This window comes from Rattus norvegicus, chromosome 6 (genome assembly GCF_021556685.1).
Source record: "Rattus norvegicus strain SHRSP/BbbUtx chromosome 6, alternate assembly SHRSP_T2T, whole genome shotgun sequence".
In the NCBI taxonomy this organism is placed as follows: domain Eukaryota; kingdom Metazoa; phylum Chordata; class Mammalia; order Rodentia; family Muridae; genus Rattus; species Rattus norvegicus.
This window is the reverse complement of record NC_141539.1, coordinates 45066092-45089889: the sequence shown is the minus strand read 5'-3', so window position 1 is coordinate 45089889 and position 23798 is coordinate 45066092. Positions and strand designations below refer to the sequence as shown.

Here is a 23798-nt window from a genome sequence, read left to right as displayed (position 1 = left end):
GTCAGCTGTGGTCCTCATTCTCCTCTATCCTCATGAGACCATGCTACTATCTTTCCCATACAACCACACTATATTCCGTCCTGGCTGGCCAGGAATACAGTGCAGCCATCTCCAAGAACTTCTCACCTTACCATACCAATAAGCAAGGACATGTAATTTCAATATTCCTTGTCTTAGATTTAATTGCTGTGATGAGATACCATGATCAGCATGGCAACTCTTACAAAGGAAAGCATTAAATTAGGCTGGCTTATAGTTCAGAGGTTTAGTCAATCATTGGCAGGATTCAGGCCGACATGGAACCGAGGAGGTAGCTGAGAATTCTATATCCAGATTGGCATTTATCAGGAACAGAGTGCCATACTAGATCTTGCTTGAGATTCTGAGACTTCAAAGTCAGCCCTCAGTGATACTTTCTCCAACAAGGCCACACCTATTCCAACAAGGCCACACCTCCTAATAGTGCCGCTCTTTGAGCCTATGGGAGTCATTTACTTTCAAATCATCACATTCCTTTTCTTTGTATTCATTGGCCTCACCTACTGAAACTCCTCCTCCTGACTACCATCCCCTTTTACATATACATGGATAGGATCAATTCCATCACCTATCTTTGGCCTTTTCTAGATTGTTCCAGGAAGTCATTTCTAATGCACAGCTAGAGACAAGCACCACTCCAGAGAACAGATTAGACACAGCCTTTCTCCTCGTGCTCATAGCTTGCTGGTTTGGGGATCAGAGTGGACTATGGAATCTCATACTCTACTGAGCCAGGGTTGTTTTGTTATTTGGACTTATCAATGACTGCAACATATACCCCAGTGAAGCAGTTCAAAAGAAATGTTTATTGTGTATTGTTTTTGAGGTAGCTCAGTCTGTAGTCAGGCCGTGTCATTGTTTCTGCTGTTGGTGAGGCAGAGAATCTTGATGGGAAGAATAAGGAACAAGTTGCTCATTCACAGTAATCAGGAAGTAGAGTTGGGTGGGGGAGGGAGGAAAGACAATGAAGAGAAGAAGAAATAGGGAGATTGACTCAGGAAGGAGCAAAGATAATGTGATAACCTACAAATCTCTCCCCCCAGGGATCCATTTCTTCCAGTGAAACCCCACCTTTGTCTACTAGGAGCTTATCAACAGGTTAGCCAGCTAACCATGCCTGCAGGATCCAGTCAACCCTTACTGGTATTGTCAGCTGGAAACAAGCTTCAACACCTAAGCTGTGAGGGTTCCAAGACATAACAACATTGAACCTCGGAAAAGCCATATCTGAGTTAGCCTGAAATAGCTCATGTCTGTGACAGCCATTCAACTTTAACTCTGCTTGTAGCCTGAACCGTATCACAGACCTTTTTGTGTTTGCTTCCTTACACTCAAAGTGCCCACTTCAATACTTGCATTATGAAACTCTCAGAATTTTGCAGGAACATTAAAATAGATTTCTAAAATGGATAAAGCAACAAAACATTAGGTATTAGGTTTAGGCCCATTTTTCGATCGGCTTATTCTGGAATTATTGATCGTATCACATAAAAGGGGGGGGTGGGTGCTGAGTGCTCATCTCCTCAAGGACTTGCAGTTCCAGGAAAACAGACAAAACAAGACCATCTGTGTGAACACCAAGAATCTATGCAAAGTTCTGTGCTTTATAATACCTTGAATTTTTGTTTGATAAAAACGCCCTAAGAAGAAAGCAACAGAACGGAGAAGAAGGTTTATTCAGCTTACAGTTTCTGGCCATGCTCTATCATTGAGAAAAGCCAAGGCAGGAACCAAAAGGCAACTCAGCATACCATTTTGTTATTATTTACAGAATTATCTCTGACCAATGAACTTAATCACAGCCTAAGAAAAATGGTGGAAGCCATGGCGAACTTTGCTTGCTAGTTGATGGGCAGAATTATGCACAGCTAGCTTTCTTACACAGTTAAGGACAACCTCTGCTCAGGGATTGGCGCTGCTCATGACAGTCGTTCACAACATGCCCACTAGCCAATATGATCCGAGCAATACTTTCATTGAGATTCTCTTCCCAGATAATTCTAGGTTGTGTTTATCTGATAGTTAAAGGTAACCATGATGGAGGAATGGTAAGAATCTTGTCTGTTCTTTCATGTGAAACGCTTGTTTCTTTTGCAAAACCTTAATGTCCTCCTAAAGCTGAATCTCATGTTTGACATCTAGTGTGCCAAAAGAAAAGAACAGATGCTAAAATTAACTTCTCATCTTACCATCCCAATAAGCAAGGACATATAATTCCAATATTCCTTGTCTTAGATTTAATTGCTGTGATGAGATACCACGACCAGCATGGCAACTCTTATAAAGGAAAGCATTGAATTAGGCTGGCTTATAGTTCAGAGCTGTAGTCCATCACTGGCAGGATGCAGGCTGATATGGAGCTGGAGATGACAGGTGAAGATTAGCTATCGTGTTAGCTTTTCTTCTCATCAATATGAGGAAATAACTTGTGGAGATTTTAAGAAAGTGAAGAGCTGTTTGTTTTGCTCACGGTTTCAGAGGTGAGAGTTGAGATGTTGTAGCAGAGAACAAGAGCTCACACTATGGTGGACGGAAAGACAGAACAAAAGGAAATACAGAGAATGACCAGGGAAAGGGAGAGCCTTCAAAGTCCTACTTGACCCAACTGTGCCTCTCCACTTACCTTTACCCACATCCCAGTATGCTTTCAGGTAGATGCAGTAACTAATTCAGTCACTGTGTCAAAGTCCTAGGGATCTACTTACCTCTGGAAAATACCATACAGATACACTCAGAGGTGTGCTATCTAAACTGTCCAGCATTTTCCTCAAGCCAATCAAGTTGGAAATTAAAAGCAGCCTCAAAATCTAATGCTACAGAAGCTGTGTAGTGATTGTTACAATAGATCATGGGCAATGGGTACTGTCTTCACTTACAAAGGTTTTTAAAACTCACACATCTTAAGACACACAAGAGAAACAGAGCACGTGGGTGCCCATGAGATGATTAAATGTGTAATGAGATAATTTTGCCACAGTTTAGGCTTTAGTTGATATTGACTAAGAAGTGAAATACATCCGTTGATCAACTTAGCCCATGCTTTGGCCCATTGCTAGTGTTGTAATTAATAAAATAAATCAGGAATAAGAACTAAATCAATAGTGTCTGCTAAGTAATTTGGAGAAAGTGAATAAAGGAAGAGGGAGAGGAAGGTAAAAAAAATGAGAGAGTATTAAAGACAAGAAGAAATAGAAGAAGGAAGCATGAGAGAAAGTAAGCTGTCAGTGATGAGTAACCACGAAGTAATTGGATCAGAACGATGATGTGGTTATGAAGCCAGTGTTGGCTCTTCTCCAGATTCACTAGTTTTACAACGATTCCAGAAGGTTCCGCAAACATCAGGATTTAAAGGCACAGACCAAGACTTTCTGAGCAACATAAATGTTTAAAGAGAAATGAGAGATCAGAATCTATGGCTGATCTCATTGGTCAGCTAAGAGGAAAGGAGGAGAGGGAGAGAGGGAGAGGGAGAGAAGGGGAGAGAAGAGGGAGAGGGAGAGGGATCCAATTTTATACTATATGCAAAGAGTTAACTATGAGATATTAAGAAGTTGCTTCACGTGGTGAGAATCCCAGGTATTATTTATCCAATCCATATAGAAAGTCAAGTGTAGCCTCTTGGGGTACTAAGTAGAGTCTTGCCTTGAAGGTTTGAACTTCCCCTCAGTTCTTCCTCTCAATAGCTTTTGCCTGTCATTCCTTGCTGTTGTTTCCACTCAAATCAGTGAGATTCTTGATGTTAAGAGGTGAAAAAGACAAGGATGGGAGGAGTTCTGGGGTTCAGGTCAGGAGACCCAAGTTTAGTCTGAGTCTCATCACTGGTCCACATTTAACATGGTTTTGAACAGAGCCTTTCTCTCTTCTTGTCTTCTCAAAGAGTTCATTTGGAGAAACTGCCAAACAGAAAATACTACTATGAAGGCGCAGTGCCTCAGGCTTCTCGTTTATAATCATAGAAGACGTTAGCTCAAGAAATTTCACTTAAAAAGTTAACTCCGGTTGAACCATAGTAGTATTACATATTTCTGGTGGAAACTGAAAAACAGGAAAACGGGGGAGGGAAAAATAATCTGTCATTACAAGACAACCACTATTCATATTTCAGTGAATTTTTCTTCTAATAGTATTGGTTTGTATTTATTTCTAAACACAGTGGGAAGTATTCTGTGTATAATTTTTAGTTTCTTTTAAATTACTTATTAGTTTAAACAATATTCCTTGTCATCGAACAGTTTTGGGGAAAGACTTATTTTAGTAAAATCATAAAATTCTACTGTGGATTAACTATGACCAAATTGAACATTTTCCTAGTCAGGATCTCTTCTCAAAGCAAAATGTCTTCTTTGATGCTAAATGAGGCTAAAGTAACTCAGTACTTACATACAAGACAAATAGAACCTGACCTCTATCTCAGCTATCATGTAAGTGCTAACTCAAGATGAGCCATGGTTCTAGTTACAAGAAGCAAAGCACAATATTGCTCTTCTATTTTTATTAGGTTTTGGGTGTGCGTACAAAGGAATTGATTTCATCGTGGTGTCTTCATGCACATGTCATATTTGTTCTCACTTCTTCCCTCCCTCCTCCTGCCATGTGCTCCCTCCCTTTTTTCTTCCCTTTCCTAATCCAGGAAGGTCCTTCTCTGCTCCAGTTCTCACTTCCTTTCAGACTTCCCCTTCATGATGTTTCTTTATCCACAAACATAGACATATGCACACACTCACATACACACACATGTAATTACACATACATAACACATAAAAACACACATAAAAACAGTCATGTACGTAAATATGCACATGTAAACACACTCATATATACATGTAAACATGCAGGAATAAATATATAAATGCACATACACACATATAAACACATATATACATATAAATAGTACATAAAAACACTCATATATCCAAATAGAAACACATACATGTAAACACTCACACACACACATAAACACACATACATACCTGTGTAAACATACAAACACACATGTGTAAACATATAGGCATACACATGTAAACACATACACACATATAAAACACATACACCAATACACAAATATGAATACATACTTTAAATGTACATACACAGAAATGTAAACACACACTTGTAAAGGTGTAGGCACATACATGTAAGCACATATGCATATACACACATATACACATAAACACATTCATATAAACATACTAATTACACACATATGTAAACATACTCACATACAAACACATAAACACTCATACATAAGTAAATACACATGAAAACACATGTAAACACACTCATATACACACATGAATATACACATATACAAGCATGCAATTTTATTTTAAAATTAGATTTCACATATAAGAGAAATATTTAGTATCTGTTTCTGATCTTTTCTGCTATTTTAAACAGCTAATATTTTTATTAAAAAATCACAAATACCAAAAGACATTGCAAAAATCCCTTTAACAGTTAAATTTTAAGCCCCTCTTTTTATAGGAGTTCCTGTAAAGTGAACATCTGTGTCAAAAGGAACATCTGTGTTTTAGAAGACTGTAACATGATGCAAATGGGGAAGTTGGGTGTCTTCTGACATTGGTAAACATGAAGAAAGCAAGCCTTGGTTGGAATTCCATCGGAAGTGCATCAGATGCATTAGCTGCAGGGAACTTGCAATTGCAGCTTGAGGCATCTCTGATTCTCTCTCCTAGATCTGCTTCATTCTCATCCTTCAGAAATTCAAGTCCATGTATATAGCCACATTTTATTGATACCTGGGATAATCACTGATACCCCTCTCCCCTCTCCAGGTATCTCTGAGTGTATGTCCTTAGTATAGCCAATGTTATTTCTCACAGCAGTTGTAAGTTTGAGCCATGGTCTAATATATTCAGTTCATATGTCACCTCGACCAGTGTTGCACCTTTCCATGAAAAAAGAAAATAAATAGTCATTATATAACAGCACATGGAGGTAGGACTGATAGTCTAGTGACCTTCAATTAACTTTGCTTCTATGCTGATGTAGAAATAACTGGATATTAGAACCAGCTATGCTGCTGAGGAAGATGACAGAATACCGAGGTAGCCAGACAGGAGGATCCCAGAGGCTTGACCACTGCCAGCTTAGTCCCAAGTTCTCTCAAGGGGGAAAAGGCAAAGAGTAAATCAGGACACCTCTTCTGCTTTGGCATTTACACATTCATTCACAGATGTGCACGCAGTTTATATGCATGCAAAAATATAGACATACATCACACATATATATTCTACATATAGTACATGTATATGCATACAGAACACATGTACTACCCACACATATACATATGCACATATACTTCAAATACAGACATATACACATCTACAACACACAATATGCTATGCCCATATACAGAGCATATATACCACACAGAGCATATAACACACACACACACATAAACACACACACACACATGTACACCACACACATAAATTACATACATAAAGAGTATACATACTCTTCACACATATCCACACATATACCTGCCCACACTTAAAAATAAGTTTTAAAAGAAAATAAAATTCCAGAACTAAAAATATAATTCTAAAGTATAATGTTTTTATATCTGTAGCTTTAAATCATGCAAAGAGAAGAATTGAAAAATAATTCACATATTCACCCAGAGTAATATAAATATTCTCAGTCATGTTATATGGTGTTGACTTACATAGACTTCATTAAGCTATTACTGTATGGTGGAAACTTTAGGCACAGTCAGATCTAATTCTAGCAACAAATCTTATTAAAATGCCATTTTACAAATGGAAAAACAAAACCAACCTAGGGAAGCTTACATGATTTGCTTGAGGTTACAGACTAACTGGTACTGGGCACCCTGCCCCTAAAGTCGAGCTGTGCAGGGAGGCTGCCTCTGGCACTGGAGCCGTGCCTGGCATAGAGTATATGCTAAATAAATATTTGTTGAAAAATAAAGTAGAACTAGTTGACTCCAAAGCCCTATTATTCCCATGATGTCATCTGTCCTCTGTAAAATGCCCTTCTGAGTGACTGGGTAAAGTAACACTGTTCTGTGCTTCCACCAGGAACTAAGGACCAGGGAGATGAATTTGCTCCCTGGACTCTAATAGATGCTCCTACAGTCCTGCACATTCGGGCAGCACTAAATGGATTTGGCGAGTATTACAGTTTAATTGTCAAAAGAGAAATAGCACGTAAGGTGAGGAGGTAAAAGGAAGAGGAATAAAAGGGAACGAATGGGTGGTTGCCATGCTTCAAACATACGTGTGTGGATATCAAATAAAATATTTAATAAAATGTACAAAATATTTTGTTTTAGTTGTTCTATTTTTGTAATAAAATACCACGGGCAAAAGCAACTTAGAGATGAAAGCCTTTATTTTGTGAACTCTTCTGAAGAGAGAAAAGTCCATTATGATGAGAAGTTCTGGAAGCAGGCAGCAAGCATTGAGCAGGAACAGGAAGCTGAACAAGCCATCTGCACCATGAACACAGCAGGGAGGAAGTTGGAAGGGAGGCAAGGCTAGAAACTCTGAAAGCCTGCTTCCAATGACGTACTTCCTCCAGCAAGACTCCACATCCTAAAAGTTCCATAACATCCCCAAACAGAACCACAAACTAGGAACCAAGGGTTCAAATACAGGGGCTCATTGAGGACATTTTTGAGGCTGTGTTTCATGGGAAAATGTCTCACTGCGTCAAATGTTGTGGCTCAATTCATTCATGAAATCAGTGTCGGATTTGCAACGAGGACACCATGTGATTACATGTGCATGACTTTGGTATATTTGAGGAATGAAATAAGTTGTAGGAAACCTGTTGGCTTTGAAGACAGAATCAACTAAGTTAGAATTCTGACTTCAGGATCTACACTTCCTTAATTATACTTACCTGTAGAAGCTCCAAAAAAAGGAAGAGGTTCTGCATGAAATATATTTATCAAAGATCATGGCATGCCCAGGTATGCAGTAGATAAAACCTGTCGTTATTTTTGAAGAAAACACACAATGGCATGCATCAATCTTTGCATAGTTTTTATGTTGGCATATAACCAGGGTTGGTATTAAAATGAGCTGTGTTTCATATAAACACAAGTAAGCAAGCCCTGGAGAAGCCTTAATTCAGGGGCAGAGCAGGAACTCTTGCTCAGCTGTGTTTTAGTAGGAAGGCTCTCAGGAAGCTGACTGTCAGAGCTCTTAATTACATTTTTGCTAATTCAGTGTGATAGCTTCCCAGTTTAAAGCAACAGCTCCAGTCCAAGGCTTGGAGGATGAGGACTGGGGGTCCATCAATCATGTCATCTATAATGCAAAGAGGGAAATGCCATTTCCATCTTCCCCTGCCCAGATGTTGGGTTCCATAGGGCATCCGCACAACATTCTAGAAATCGACGTTTAAATGCTGCAAGCAAAGTGTCCTGATGTTGAACACAGCCTGTTAGAGCTGAAAGAGACCTCAGGGACAGCCTGGTCATTAGCTTGCTTATTAATGGATGCAGGCAGTAAATATAACCCAGAGCACAGAGCGTTAGCACTTAGCAGGAGCCAGGTGTTACACTAACCAGTTTCTGTCTCCAACCTCCCCTCCTTCAGCTACCCATCAACAGGGACTTCCATTGTCACATCTCCCTCTTGAAGACTGCCATTCAGAGAACCGAAGTTGACCTTGTTTTCTGTCCCAGGATGCTCCTACTATCAGACATAGTACAACTGGCCCATGCCCTGTACACACTGTAATAAGGGGGTTAGTGGCCCTGTGAGCAGGAAGGAAAAGGGGCAACTGAATAGGTCCTTGCTCTAGCCTGCCACTTGTGGACCATCATGTGAGTGAGCACTTCAGTGTTTTAAAATGACTAGGACCCACCCTGTTCTTATGTACTGGAGGGAAAGGTTATTTGATTCTTGGGGAAGAGGGATAGAGTTCTTGCTTCCCCTTGCTGCTGTGACTTCATTCATCTACAAATTATGATCAGCGCACTGGCCCTTACAGTGGCTCCTGTCCTTTAGGGTATCTGCTGATGAGCACTGGACCCTTTTTACCCTTCGAGATAATTCCCCCTCAAAATAGGATTTACAAAGCTAGTGAGTGTGTGAAGGTATGATAGAGGTGACTGGCCATTTCTAGAGATTTTATTCTTTTTGCAGCAAATCAGAACTTGCACATTCTCTCTCTCTCTCTCTCTCTCTCTCTCTCTCTCTCTCTCTCTCTCTCTCTCTCTCTCCAAACTGCTTCTGCACTGTGCCTTGTTATTCCTATGAAATGACAAGAGACCCAAATAATAAAGTAAACGTAAGGAGGATGAACAAGTATAAGTACAAGTATAAGATAGAGGTTGTATAGGGTGTATAGCAATGGTGTGCATATGGCATGTTAGTTTTGGAACTCTTGATTTGTAACTTGCACATATCTATTGTCATGGCTATGTCCCAGCCTCTCCCCTACAGAGCCCAATGTCTCCTTCTCCTAACCTCACTTTAAGAGGTCTGTCTCAGCTCTGAGCCCTCAGGGAGGAGGAGACTAGTCTGTCTCACCTGGGCCTCTCAAAGCCACACAACTACCTCCTGTCTCTCGGTTTAACGAGGAAAGCCCCAAGTCAGGAAGGCTGGTGCCAAGATTTTATGGAGGCCTTGAGCCAAGGGGCCTTACCAGGAATTCAACTAGCCCTGCCTCTCTCCCCTGAGATCTGCAAAAGGCAAACAGCACTGGTAAAACTAGAGAACAATTTCCCAAGCAGGAGACTGGGAACTTTTAACGAGCTAAGTGAGCCTGCCTGGTCCTCTGCTGGTCCTGCAGCCTGGCTAATTAGATCACTGATGTAAAGAGAGTTGACGGGCAGAAGACAGAGCAAAGCACCCTGGCGCAGAGGACCAGCCCTGCCAGATCGAGCAGGTAGTGAAAAGAATGATTTCTGCTAGGGTTCGAGATTTTCTGGAAAGGTCGTCTTCCATTTCACCTTTTCCCCCTTTTTCACACAGAGCCATGTCTCTGATCATGTTCAGGGCACAGTTTTTGATTATTCAATGACAAGCCGGGCATACAAAGCCTACAAGTATTATTGAGGGACAATAGAACGTATTCTCCATGATGTCACCAGTCATTTATTCTTGCCTCTTTTTTATTGTGTTTTCCCTGACCACGTCAGACTCCAGACTAGATTTCAAAGTACAGAATGACCTTGTTGGATACTCATGAGAGATAATCCACGAGTTATCAAATGATTCTGGAAGTAATGTGTGCAACTTTGAAGATCCATTATTATGGCTAAAAAGGAACAGGGTAGGGGTACGAGGGAAAGAGAAGGGAAGAGAATCATGCTAGCCTGGCTTTTATAAAACGAATTACATTTTGTTATAAAACAAAAAGTAGCAAGGTAAGGATTGCTAAATGATGATGGGTTATCTCGCTGTGTTGGAAGGCTATGAGCCAATGTCAATGCTTAAAAGACCTGCCAAAGTCTACCCATGACTCAGAACTGTAGATACGGGAGCTCTGACCTAAAGGCCTTCTTCAAACCAGAGAGACACTTTATTAGAAGCCAACTGTGATTCTGGAATCTACTAAGAGCTGGGTTTCTGTTGCTTATGCTCATTAGTCCATGTCTGTTTATTTTGTTTTGTTCTTTCTGTTACAGCAGTCCGCACTGACTATACAGGGTCCCAGAGAGCGCTGATGCGATTCTATTAGAACCTTTGCTCACAGGGAAACCTTTCACCTGTCCATGGTCTTCAGGTTCTAAAACTCACATCATTGATGCTTAACATATCATGCCTTTGCTTCACGCCAACTACACCTCTGCCCTTGCAACAGATTCCTGCTGGCAGAGAATTCTTTCCTCTTAATATTAGGCATGGTTGGGTGACGAGATGACTAATCAATTGGGAGAAGGTTAAGTTCGCTTGGCTTTGTATGGGATCAAAAGCTTTAAGAGCTGTGGCACTCTTCTAACTTGCCTCTTCTACTGTGACTGTAACGTGTTCCAGATGTGGCCCTGCTTTGGTCCTAATCCCAGAATGAGGAAGACACATGGAACGAAGTGAGACTGCTGTGGCCAGCACAGACTGAAAACAGTTGCTCTCAACTGTAACAGAAGCATGAACTTTTGCTGCTGATGAGGTGTTTCTTATGACCATCAAGGCAAACTGGTGCTCCATTGACACACACCATGCAGCTGCCTTTCCTACTCTCTGTCCCCAGTATTAATTCTGTCAGCCTTCCCCCATCTCCCCTCCATTTTACATTTTCAGCAGGATGTATTCTTTTCCCCCCCTCTCTCAAATGTCAATGCTTAACTCAGATAAAGGTTTTACAGGGTGTCCACCAGGCCCTTTGGTCCGGCCCATGGTTGACATGCCTGATTTCTGGTGCTTGTCTTCATCACTGTATTCACCAACAGAACCAGAAGAGTCTGCCTCTGCATGTGTCTCCTTAGACAGATGTTATAGACCAAAACATCATGTATCATTCACCATTCTCCACAGCAGGGGAGAGTGCTTAACAGTGAAACACATCTATCACAGAAATAAGAAAGGACCTGTGCAAACTCTGTGTAATCCTAGGAGAGAGTCTCCTCTCTGCCCTCAAAGACAGTGTTCTGAATAGGCTGGGCAAAGCGTCTGGCCCTGATTCTATCACAGGAGGCCCTACAACAGACATATAAATGTGAAGGACTCCATGGGAGGCTCCCCGTCAGGCACAAAGGATGCTGACCAGCAACTGCCTGGCATGTCTCTGTCTCCAGGTCTCTCTTCATCTCCAGTGCAGAAACACTGCTCTGACAACAAACACTCACCCCCTGGCAAAGAAAAATCAGGGATTGACTGGAAGGTAACTTCTACCTAGAACCCACAGGCCACCTCTGTCTCAGGTCACACCCGCCCACAAACACTCATCACAATGAAAAGACTGAGTGGAGGAAACTGCCACTCCAACATCAGAGAGGATTAAAAAATGTCTCTATGCAGTACAAAGCACACACCAGGCAGGTACTCTCCTGTCCTGTGATTTGAATTGGATTTATATTTGGTAATAATGTAACCAGTTAGATGGTGACATTTTGAAATGAATGATAGCTGGATTGGAATTCACATGAAAATTATTCATATACTCTCACTTTGCTTGTCTTCCCAGGCAAGACAGTGAGAAAACAGACACAGGTTTTCTTCCATGTTTTCATACCTCTGAGTGACAGAGATTCAAACGTTTGTTATTATGGAAGCGCAGAGAGGAAGTAATCAATTCTAACTTTGCCATCCAGCAAAGACTGGGTAGAACCAATAAATAGTGCAATTTATGGACAGACGAGTGAGGTAGTCAAGAACAGCCCTTACCTAAATACACATATGCATGTATGTGCACATCTACATATAACACGTGCACACATATAGATGTACATACATACATACATACATACTTATACAAGTACCCACACATATATATACATGTACACTCATATATGTATATGCATACACACATGTACATACATCACACATATACACACAGAAACATGTACACAGAAATACAATGCACACCATCATATGCATGCACACACACACACACACACACACACACACACACACACACACACACACAAATTCAGCTGAGTTGTGAGAATGTGCAGACTATTTCCAAGAGAAAAACATCTATGAACAAATGAATTTCTCTGGAGTTGTGGGCCAATTATGCCAGAGAAAATATCTGATAGGGAACATCTGATTTGATGTAGCTGGCTCATTAGAGAGTGTTTAGTGACTTCCCCCAATGTCATAGTCTTTGTTCATTTAAATTTCTCTGGGACTTAAAGATCAGTGGACAAAGATGGCTTCTTTGTTACAAGATACAGCAACATCTCCATCCTGTTTTCTGGTCAGTGACTGGACAGGGAGATCAGGGAGAGCTCTTGCCTAGTGGAAAGGGAAACAGTGTCTCTGTCTATTCTTTGCTGATGGTGTGTTATTGAACAAATATCTGCCGTCCAGCTTCCCTGCTGTGAGGGGAACAAAAAGAACACAATGCCAGTGAAATGGTGAAAGGAAAAAATAACAGCTCTCATCCATGGGATAGACAGGAGGCTGAGGACACCCATGTCCCCTGCTTGGAAAGCACGGGAGAAGTCAAATCTAAAAATTCCATGAAAATGGCCGTTGATAGGTTTACCTTAGCTTACGGTCTGGAAGTGAATTCTTAACCAAACAGTTTTTATGTCAAAATGGACCCTTTCAGAATGTCTTCTTGTTTTTAATTTTTGTGATATCCCTACTGCTGGTAGATAGGGGACAAATTTGAGAGGCTCAAAAATGAAAACTCTCTTCTGCTCTGTGCTCTCAAATAATGTTTCATTATTTGAAAAAAAGAAGAACTAAAGAACTGTATGCAATATCGTCTATGTTCGTATGAACCCGAAGTTTCAGAACCCAAATCTGATATTGTTGCTCTCTGGTTTTCCAGGTCAAAAAATTGAAAGGCAAGGTCAAAGCGTTCAGTCGCACGGCTTCTGCAGCTGCCGCCAGTTTTGTTCTTGTTTGCACTCTGAGTGTGCGTCACACTGTGCTCTCTTCCTTTCAAGTCTGCCATGCACCTGCATGCTTCTCTCTATTTGTACATCATGGTTGGTTCTTCCTGCATGACAGTCCCTAATCAGGGGCTACAGATTCTCAATGGAGTGACAGACGGAACCTGTGAATTGGGAGGGAAGTATTTCTTTTTCTGCCCGTGTCACCTGCACCAACTGACATCTGTCACTTCCTGCTGTTTCAGGTTCAGTGAACCTTCCAGATCAGCAATGTTAGCAGTCACTCAGAGCATGTCAGAAAGGGAGATCATAGATTATTTTTGGTATTACATTATGATTATACATGCCTCGAAATACTATCTCTGCCAAGCCGTGTTTGCAGGGAATGAACTCTTAGAAAGCTACCGGGAAAACAATTGCATTAAGGTGCATGGGACTGGGAGTGGGGCTCAGTGGTAAAGTGCTTACATGGTATGTGTAAGGCCTTGGGTCCTATCCCCCATCTCACATGCACACACACACACACACACACACACACACACACACACACACACACACACACAAAGAGAGAGAGAGACAGAGAGACAGAGACAGAGACAGAAGAGACAGACAGAGGCAAACAGAGGCAAACAGAGACAAAGACAGAGACAGAAAGATATATAGACAGAGATAGAGAAAGACAGCAACAAGGGACCGAGATACCCACATACACAGAGACAGACAGAGATAAAGAGACTTTCTAAGAAAGACGGAAGATCTACTGAAGAGAGGGAAGCTCCTTTGGAGAAGGAAGAAAGACATGTAAAAAAGTACGGTAGCTAGAGGGTTGGGGAAATGGCCAGGCAGTTAAGAACACCAGCTGCTCATGCAGAGACCCAGATTCAGTTCCCAATATATACACTTAGTGGCTCACAATGGCCTTTAACTCCAGCTCTAGGGAGTCTGATATCTTCCAGTTTCTTCTGACATTTGCACTCGTGCACATCGCCCCCCACGCAGACACTCATGCACATAACAACAAGTAAAATGTATCTTTTAAAAAATGACTTAGCTTTTTGTATTTTAACCTATTGTATTAATGTACATCATAATGTATGTACAATTTGTATATGGTATGCATATTATACATATATTAAAATTGTATATGATGTTAATATAACAATTCAAAACTATGTAAGGTTTCCTTTGTGTGTTTGGCCTTACACATTTAAATGCTGCATCATGTTTTCATGCCTACATCACTCTGCTGAGGAGTGTAGAGATTTTGTTAGACTGATTGAGAGCTTTTGGGTTTAGTCTATCACCTGGCACAGAGTAATTAATAAATATTTATAGAACCACTCAGAAGGAGAGCACTTCTGCTCGGCATTTAGGATGTGATTCCACGAAGCATCTCCTGTTGTAGATGTCTAGGGAAATGCCTGTCGCCTTTCACACCCTCCTCTGGATCCTCCTGTCCCCGATGCCTGGCACATAACAAGAACTAGCCCTTGCTTTCCGAGGTTGCTCTGACTGTGATGGGCTTCCTGTCTCTTTGGCTGTGAGTGAAGGCTCTCTACATTGGCTGAATAATGCATGCGTTTTCTGAATCTCAACCTCTATTCTCTCCTCCCGTGCTTGTATGACAGGCTGCACTTGGAATGCTCCAATTGCCTTCTCCTGTGAGTTGGAATCGCTGATCTTGAACCTGTCTGTTTTATTCAGTGTGATTTATCGATAGGTCATAAATCCTCCTTCCCACCCCCAATACACCATTATTTTCTCAAAGAAAACTGATGTGTTTCACATTTACCAGGCTCAGGTTAGAAATACTGAATAATTTGATTTTTGGTAAAAAAGACTGAGCTTATTTAACTGTTAGTCCCACCCACCAATGAATGTAAATAGAGGACAGAGATATCTTGCATACCCATTAAGTAGGCAATAAGGGCCTGCATTGAAGTAGTGACCTGGGGGGCAATGGGTGGATGTTGGCAACGTGGTCCATGGGAAGAAAGCTAGGAATATGGTAGAATGTGGAAAGCAATGCTACTTGCAAAAACTAAGAGAAATGTCTAGAGTGCAACAAACACACTGTGTTTGTCACCGTATGGCCATCATTACCAGAATAGGATTGCTCCTAATGGTGGAAGTAGAGGAGATGGGCCCGAGCCATTGTGAGAAAGAGACCTCAGTGAATTTGGAGTCAACTCCATGGAGAAATAAATAGGACAGGAATTCACCCACACATGCATCTTGACGAGCCAGGAATAAGCAGTGTGCTGAGCTTGCATTTCTGCATTTGTTTTACTACATAAAAAGAGACAGCCTAGATCCGAAGGGCCAAACAGAAACCAGCCTGGGAAGCACGTAGTGTTTTGTTCCCCCTCCACCTCCCAGCTGGGCCAGTGCCTCCTCTCTGAGAGGGGAGTAGCTCCCGATTTTCTCATTATGAGGGTCTGTCTTGTTAGCGTACAATCTTCTTTGTACCTCTTTATGCATATTATTAGCTTTCTTCTCCATGGACAACATTTGGGTACAATGCTCATCTTAATTTACTGTTTTCTACAACCTGCATAGCTATCGGTAAGCAGAAAATTGAGTGTAAATGTGGGCTAAAAATTAGCAAGTTGCTCTAGACATAAGTTAATAGAACTCATCTCTCTCCATCAAGTTAGTCCTGATGAAGTCTCTCCTTTTCACTCTTCTTGTTCCTCTGCCTCTGTCTGTCTGTCTGTCTGTCTGTCTCCCTCTCCCTCTCCCTCCCTCCCTCCCTCCCTCTCTCTCTCTCTCTCTCTCTCTCTCTCTCTCTCTCTCTCTCTCACACACACACACACACACACACACACACACACACACCAATAGCAACAACAACAACAACAACAACATCACAAGAATCAGACTGGGATGTTAGTGGGCATTTCACACCACAATGCATATTCCAGGAACACCCAGAAACTCCTAGTCTCTATTTTCTTCTTTGACTTGATTACATCCCAAGCAAGACTCCTTGAAGATATCTCTGTCTGAAGGCCATCTCCTTAGATGTCAAGGTGGCCTGGCAGCTTCAGCTCTGCTCTGCTTGTGGAAGATAAGTTATCAAGAAATTCAAAGGCAGTTAGGTTGCCCTGTGCAAAGCTTTGTCTGTGGTAAGTGTATTTGCCGTCACTCTTTAATCTGAATACACTTATCAGACTAACAGAAACAGCAGCCTTAGGGTTAGAGCCTTGGCTGATCAACAATGCAATGGTTTTACAAAAGGCTGTGTTAAGTTTATGTCTTTTTGTAACCGAAATCCCTTTAACTGCTACAAACCTTCTCCTAACCTTGAGACCTTTTAATCCTGCCTCCTTAAAACTACAGAACTTCAGATAAGTTAAAAAACTCATCAGTATTTAGCGCATCCATTAAGCCTAGGGATATTATATTTTTTAAAGAGGAACCATGCTACATCTTCACATGGCATTTATTTCAAACGCGCTGTTATGCTTCCCCTTCTATTTAAAGAAAGATGTCTAGCAATTATAATAACTTGACTCAAGAATCAAATATTTAGGGCAACAAACCATGTCTATTTCAGGCATTGCAGCTGACGTACATTCTTGGGACCTACAGGATAAACACAGTATTTCATTTCATGTTCCTAAAAAGGGAAATAGCCATGAGCAAAATGAAAAGGCTTTGTTTCCACACATGTGTGCAGCTAGCAGGAGCCTGGGCAGTGGAGCCAGGCTGTTAATACAGGTCTGACACAGCCTATGATTGAAGACATTTAAGAGGTTAACGTATTTCAGTCTCACACAGTGACTGAAAGAAGCGTATGTCTATAGAGTCATCGTACATTAGCAGAGCCTGTAATTATTAGCCTAATGGATCTTATCAAAACCAGCAAGAGCGAGGCAAGAAATGGATAATTACAGGGTGATCACAGGGAGATGTGTTTTCTCTCCCCAAAAGCTTTCCATCAGTATAATGACCGAAGTATCTGGGGCCCATTTGGTGGTGCATTAACCAGATGATGTGAGTGCTAAGTCACTTATTTAATTAGCTCTGTCCACCAAAGATTAGTGCAATAGAGATTCCCCTCACCCACCTCCCTTCCTCATAAAAACAGTTCTCCCTTATAGCGGAGAGTCCCTCCTCCTCTTAGAATAACCTTGTAAAGGTCATAATTTCAAAGATAATTTGTATAACTTTGTCAAATGAGTATCTAGTATTCCATCCATCCATCCATCCATCCATCCATCCATCCATCCATCCATCCAAAAACTCATACATCTAATTGTCATCCTACTCTCCAACTACATCCATCCATTCAACTGTATTTATCCATCCATTCTTCAATCAACTCAGTCATCCAATCTTAATCCATTCAGACATCTACATCCACCCATCTATCTCTCTCCATCTATCTAAAAACCAACCCATCCCTAAATCTAACTTCTTATGTCTTTTCAAAAATGTATCTGAGATGTCTGTAAAACTGATCATTAACTACAATTAAGTATCTTTAAAAAACAATCAAATGAAAAAACATAAAGGGACATATTTGTGAGAGAAAGACAGACACAGTAGAGTATAGTAAGTATATGTGAAAGAAAGTACCCAGTCTGTAATGTTACTTGAGGTTGTTCTTGTCTTGGTCTTTGTTCTTCCTATATATCAAAAGAAAGAAAAATATATACATGTTATATATGTCTTTCTTACACACACACACACACACACACACACACACACACATATATATATACATATATATGTATATATATGTATATTTCAAAATTAACTCTCTATTGTTAAGTCAAAAAGTGAACCCTTGACTGAGCAAAATTTTGTTTTCTGAATCAAATACTGTTCACCCAAGGTCTTCATGAGGAGGGCAATGACATGATGTAGATGCCACTGCCTATTGGCAGCCCACCTTGACACAAGGGCACATTTCCTGTGTCTGTTTCTTGTAATCCTTCTTGGTGGAGCCAGCAACCTACCACCCAGGTGAAAATGAACAAAGTCAATCGGATTGAACACCTAAACAAACATCTCTTAGCGCCTTTTGCTATTTCAACAGCTTAAGCAGCAACATAATATGCTTTCTAGAACTAGTTTGTTTTCTACCCCAATACTAAAGTCAGTTATCTGAGACAGTGCAAGGAGTTGAGTCACCTTGTGAATCCATGGAGATGAATGCCTGCCAGTTAATGTTTCTCAAACAAATTCATCCTTGTGTTGCAAAAGTCGTCATTCTTCTTTTTTCTTTTCTTTCCCCTGCTTGTTTAGACATTGCACTCTCTCAGAGTAACTGGAGGTTTAGAAACTGGGTGAAAAATACTCCATGGAGAAGCACTGGAGAAGCAGCGAAGCTCTGCCACTTGCTCCCAGTTCCTGCTTGTGCAAGAATGTTGTGTGGTTGACTTTGTGTCAGCCTGTCTGGGTCATGGCATTCAGATATGCTGCTGACAATTATTCCCAATGGTTGTATGACATGGTATAGGGTGGGATTTGTATTAAATCACTGAGCTTTGATTAGAGCTGGTGGCCCTCCATGTGTGAGTGGATTTCATATAGTTAGAGTAGAAAAAAAAAACTTGATCCCCACCCCTTTTCCCAGCAAAAAGGATTTATCAACAGATTGCTTCAGACCTTAGCTGTAGATTCCCTTGGCTTTTAGCATGCTGGTCTCTCCACATGCTTTGGACTCACTAAGCCTCTACAATCACTGTGAGCAATTCCTTGAAGTCATAGATGCTTGGTTTATTCTGAAGAACCATGATGGGCACACATGCATCCACTCACTGGTCACTGGGGCCATGGCTACATTCATGAGATCTTCCTGTAGCCATGCTAGCTACCACCCATTCAGAACCACACCACAGTAACTGCCATCACCCCATGCCCTCTAGTCCCCCGAAAGCCTTAATTGGGAATGCAGCAGATCTGCTTTAAACATAAGCACAGCTGACAGGGAAACTTGGTCCTGGAAAGCCCAGCTTCAGTAACCTTGATAACCAAATCATCTGGTTGTGCTCTTGTTTTCTTGCTCTGAGGCAAACTATGGTTGCTGAATCAAGCCAGATCTGAGGAGGCTTTGCACAAAAGTACAGAGTAACCTCTCAGAAGAGATAAGTAGGACCTGGGAGGGTAGTGGGGCCTACCAGGGGATGTTTAAGAGGGTGGAGAATAAACACTGGAGGCCTGCATGGGTTCTCTCCAACCCCCTAAGATAATGGGGACTAGTTAAGAATGTGAAACACAAACAACCTTCTGGAATTTTCCAGGGCACAGAGATATCAATTCCTCCCTGTTCAAAATTAGATTTTATATCTAGCAAAATGTACAATGATTACAGAAAACAGTCACAGCCTTGAATTTTTTTTTTTGCAGGCTGAAATTGACATTTGCTGCCAAATGTAGTGTTTCAGAGCACATGGCGACATGTCTACTGATGTTTAAATTACTTATATAAAATATAAATTTAAATGAGCACAATGAAGCAAGACACTTCAATGGGGTGGTAAATGCAAACTATAGTGGATCGACAATAACAGGAAAACCTAATGGATTCTGTGTCACAAGACTAGAGTTCAGTCCCATCTGTGGGACCTGTGCAGGACACTTTAGACAGGTCCAGAAATTGTCTTTGGTTACACACTTCATTGTAAAGTAGGAGGGTACGTATAAGTGTACTCAGGTGCTGTAAAGCTACAAAAGGGCATCAGATTCTATGGAACTGGATTTCAGGAGGTTGTGAGCAGTCCTGTAGGGTACTGGGAACCAAGCTTGGGTCACATGGAAGAACTGAGCCCTCTCCTCAGCCCCTTGGACATCAACTCAGCACCTCAGAGTTCTAATTTCTAATCAAAGAGGATGCCTCCCTCAGCCCATGGTGCCTTCCTCATTTTGTCTCACAGGTTAAACCACTTACACTGACAAGGAAGGCTGGAAGGGGGCAGCCAAGAACAAAACCACCCTGTTAGAGAGAAGAAATGGACCAACAGAAATTCTTAATTTTTCCCAACTTCCTATAATGATGTGTTATTTTATTCAGCAGAAAAATCCACATTGGAAAACAGTGCACACCTTTTAGCAGGCTCACCTGTCCGAAGAGTAAATAGAGGGATATGCCAGAGGTATTTATTTGGCTCTCGTCTCAGTGGCAAGTAGATGCTACTACCTTCAAACAAAGAGAGCAGAAGATGCAGTGGAAGTCCTAGCAGTCTATTCTCTGTTCATTTCAGCCTGCCCAAGCCATTGCAACATCTCAAAGTCCCATGCATTCCTACTCTTTGACAATCTTTCTGAGCTACCGTCAAGAGCCTTTTTTTTCCCTAACAGACCTGCAAGGTTGCTAGGCACATACAAGGATACAGAGAGATTCTACTTACTCAATACTTGTTTTGCTTAGTCTGTTTAAAAAAAAAAATTGCACCATATTCCATTTGATAATTGTGCAATGCAGGGTGGATACCTAAACTGGAAGTTAAGTAACTTTGAGCTCTAGGCACCTTTACAATTGAGACATCTATTTATACTCAAGTGGAAAATATTCCGTTGTTCTTGATTTAAAAAAAAATTGGGTAGAAAGCCAATGAAAATACACATGACTATTCTTTGCATACAGAGAACACTCACTGGAAAATTTTCATTCTGATCTTCTCAGGTGAGAAAAATGGAAGATGGATTGTTAAGAGTCTAGAGCCCTGAGACCATTACTAATCCACTTGGGATCCTCTATTGGTAGCCCCAGTAATGAAAATGCTTAGTGTGGGTTCAAATCTCAGTTCTGACATTCGCTGGTTCAATGAATGGGAGGAAATGACTTCACTCTCCTTAATGTAGTTTCCTTCATGGGAACTAACGTACTGACTTCAGGAACTACCTGGTTAGCTATAGAATAGTTGTAAAGGGCTGAGGCCAGGCTGGGCACATGATAGGTCATCTGTACACAACCCTATTCATTGGTTCCTATCTATTTCCCACCCTTCTCTCTCTGAAGCTGCTTTCTTACTTCATGTTTGTGTAGCAAACCTTGTTCCACCCCAGCACCCTGAGAAGACCTGAAACAAAAGCTGCGTGTGGAGTGTTCAAAGTCTACAGCAGCCCTACAGTGAAGAAGAATCAGATCCTCATGAACGCGGGTTATGGGGCGTGTTCACGGTGCCTTCAGAGTTTACAATTGTGTTTGAACTGTGCTCCCATGCAATGACACTTGGTGAATTAGTTCCCATACTTAGGAATGGGAGCCCTGTCCCTGACAATAAAGCCACGAGGACAGTGGGGTTATCTACTTAGTACTTATCCAACTCTGAGCTGGCATTGACCCCTTGTAAGTCTTCATTTTGTCAACTTACAAGACACGACTTACATCCCATGATCCTTGATTCTCTGTTCCAAGGGACAGATGGGCAGGGTAGGGAACAGGGTGAGGCCATGGAAGTTGATTAAATGCAGTTTGTCATGCATGAAATCCCCTGTAAATGCGAAGCTGTTCAGCTGCACTGTTACGCGCTCAGCATAAAGGAAGTAAGTTTGAACCATGTGTTATGCAGACTCCATACTGGCTCTCTGAATAAAACAGAAGCTGCTTTTCTTTTACATGAAGGAAAGCCAAACAAAAAGCTGATGGCCATCCTGGGGGTCCCTGTGGATATCCAAAGCACATGGCCTGGCTACAAATTCTACCCTTATCCAGTCCTGTGCCTGCCATCCACCTATCATTAGCACAGAAACTACACACACACACACACACACACACACACACACACACACACACACACACACACATCTCAAAGGGGCCAAGTACACACAGCACACTTTCCACAAGAAATAAGATAGGAACGAAGCTGAATTTAACATATACATCCAAGTCAGGAGCATCCGTGCTGCTGGATGGTCTCTTTTTCTAAAGCTGGCTCAGAGACAAGGGCAACTTTTAAAGTTACTGTTACAGAACAGAGGAGATCTGGGAGGAAGCCTTCATCAGATAATCCTGACCTCTTGAAATGGGATTTCCTGGTATCCTTCAGTACTGGGTGTCATTGAAACTCAGTTTTTATTCAGCAGCCATGTTTGTGCTTCCAGGAACAAGTGTGGGCTAGTGAGCTTACCAGGATCCACTGGAGAGGCCCATGGCCATGTAGCTATCCCTGGTGGATCTCAACAGGCCATAAAACAAAACAGAAAGTCATAAACCCAGGGGGATGCTGACAGGGCTGGCATGGAATTGAGTGGGAGGATAATCAGAAGGCTTATACATGTATATGCAATTGTCAAAGAACAAATCTAATAAAATTATGAATGTGTACACACATCCATATACATATTATGGAATGGCAACAGAACAAGTGCCTGGCATTGAAAATGTAAAATTGTGACCTGCTTACTTATGGCATCATTTTTATATGAAGGAAGGTTCTAATCATAGTAATGACCATCTTTATTTTTCCAATGAAGAGTATTAAGTTCTACTATTCATGACTCTGCCATTCATAAATACTAAGGAGATACTTGCCCCTTTCTCCATACCATTAATTTGCTTGTTGAATCCTTAAAATCTATCTATCAGTGAGCTTCATTTATATTTATTATTACTTTGGTTTTGTCCATTAGGTTACCTTCATGTGGCTTTTTGTATTCTTTTGGTACTTGATCGTGTGTGCATGTGTGTGTGTGTGTGTGTGTGTGTGTGTGTGTGTGTGTGTTATATGTTATATATGCACACATATGTGTGTATTTGTTAAGCATTTGTCTATATCCTATTACCACAGACTGCACTCAGCTCACTTTTCATCTTCCCTCTTCCACCCCCCACACTCACTCATTCCTTTATGTAGGTCTGATGTATTGAAGCATCTTATTAGGGACGAAAATTTCTATTTATTCAACTAGGATGCCAGTATTTCTGTGCCTTCTCTGCTGACACAGCAAAGGAGTAAATATAAACATGTAAGCATGTGCTTACATAAATATATCTCTAAATATTTCAACATCAAAGAAGTGTGTCGATCTTAAACTAAGAATGAATTTGTCCTGGGGTCCCCCAGCTGAATCTATTGCTGTATGTTTTATTCTAGTCCTTCGCTTAGTTTGTGGGTACATGCCCACTGCAACAGACAAGACCTGGCTCTTAACACCCACACTTCATCTACTAACTGTTCAGTTTGTTTATATTATGTACATTTTTACACACACACTCACACACACACACACACACACACACACACACACACACGCACAACTGAATTAGTAATGGGTCACTTAATTGATACATTCT

At 41.2% G+C, this 23798-nt stretch overlaps 1 long non-coding RNA gene across 2 annotated transcripts; it reads right to left on the bottom strand.

The window, feature by feature from the left end:
• Positions 1–823: 823 nt before the first annotated feature.
• LOC102555927 (uncharacterized) lies at positions 824–18933 on the bottom strand. Of its 2 annotated transcripts, none has more exons than XR_015622278.1 (3): positions 18692–18933; positions 18134–18183; positions 824–4074 (listed from the first exon to the last, which is right to left on the bottom strand). It is a non-coding gene; the product is annotated as an uncharacterized LOC102555927 (long non-coding RNA). The 2 variants fall into 2 exon arrangements; XR_015622279.1 differs by lacking the exon at positions 824–4074 and adding an exon at positions 5339–5947.
• Positions 18934–23798: the final 4865 nt, after the last annotated feature.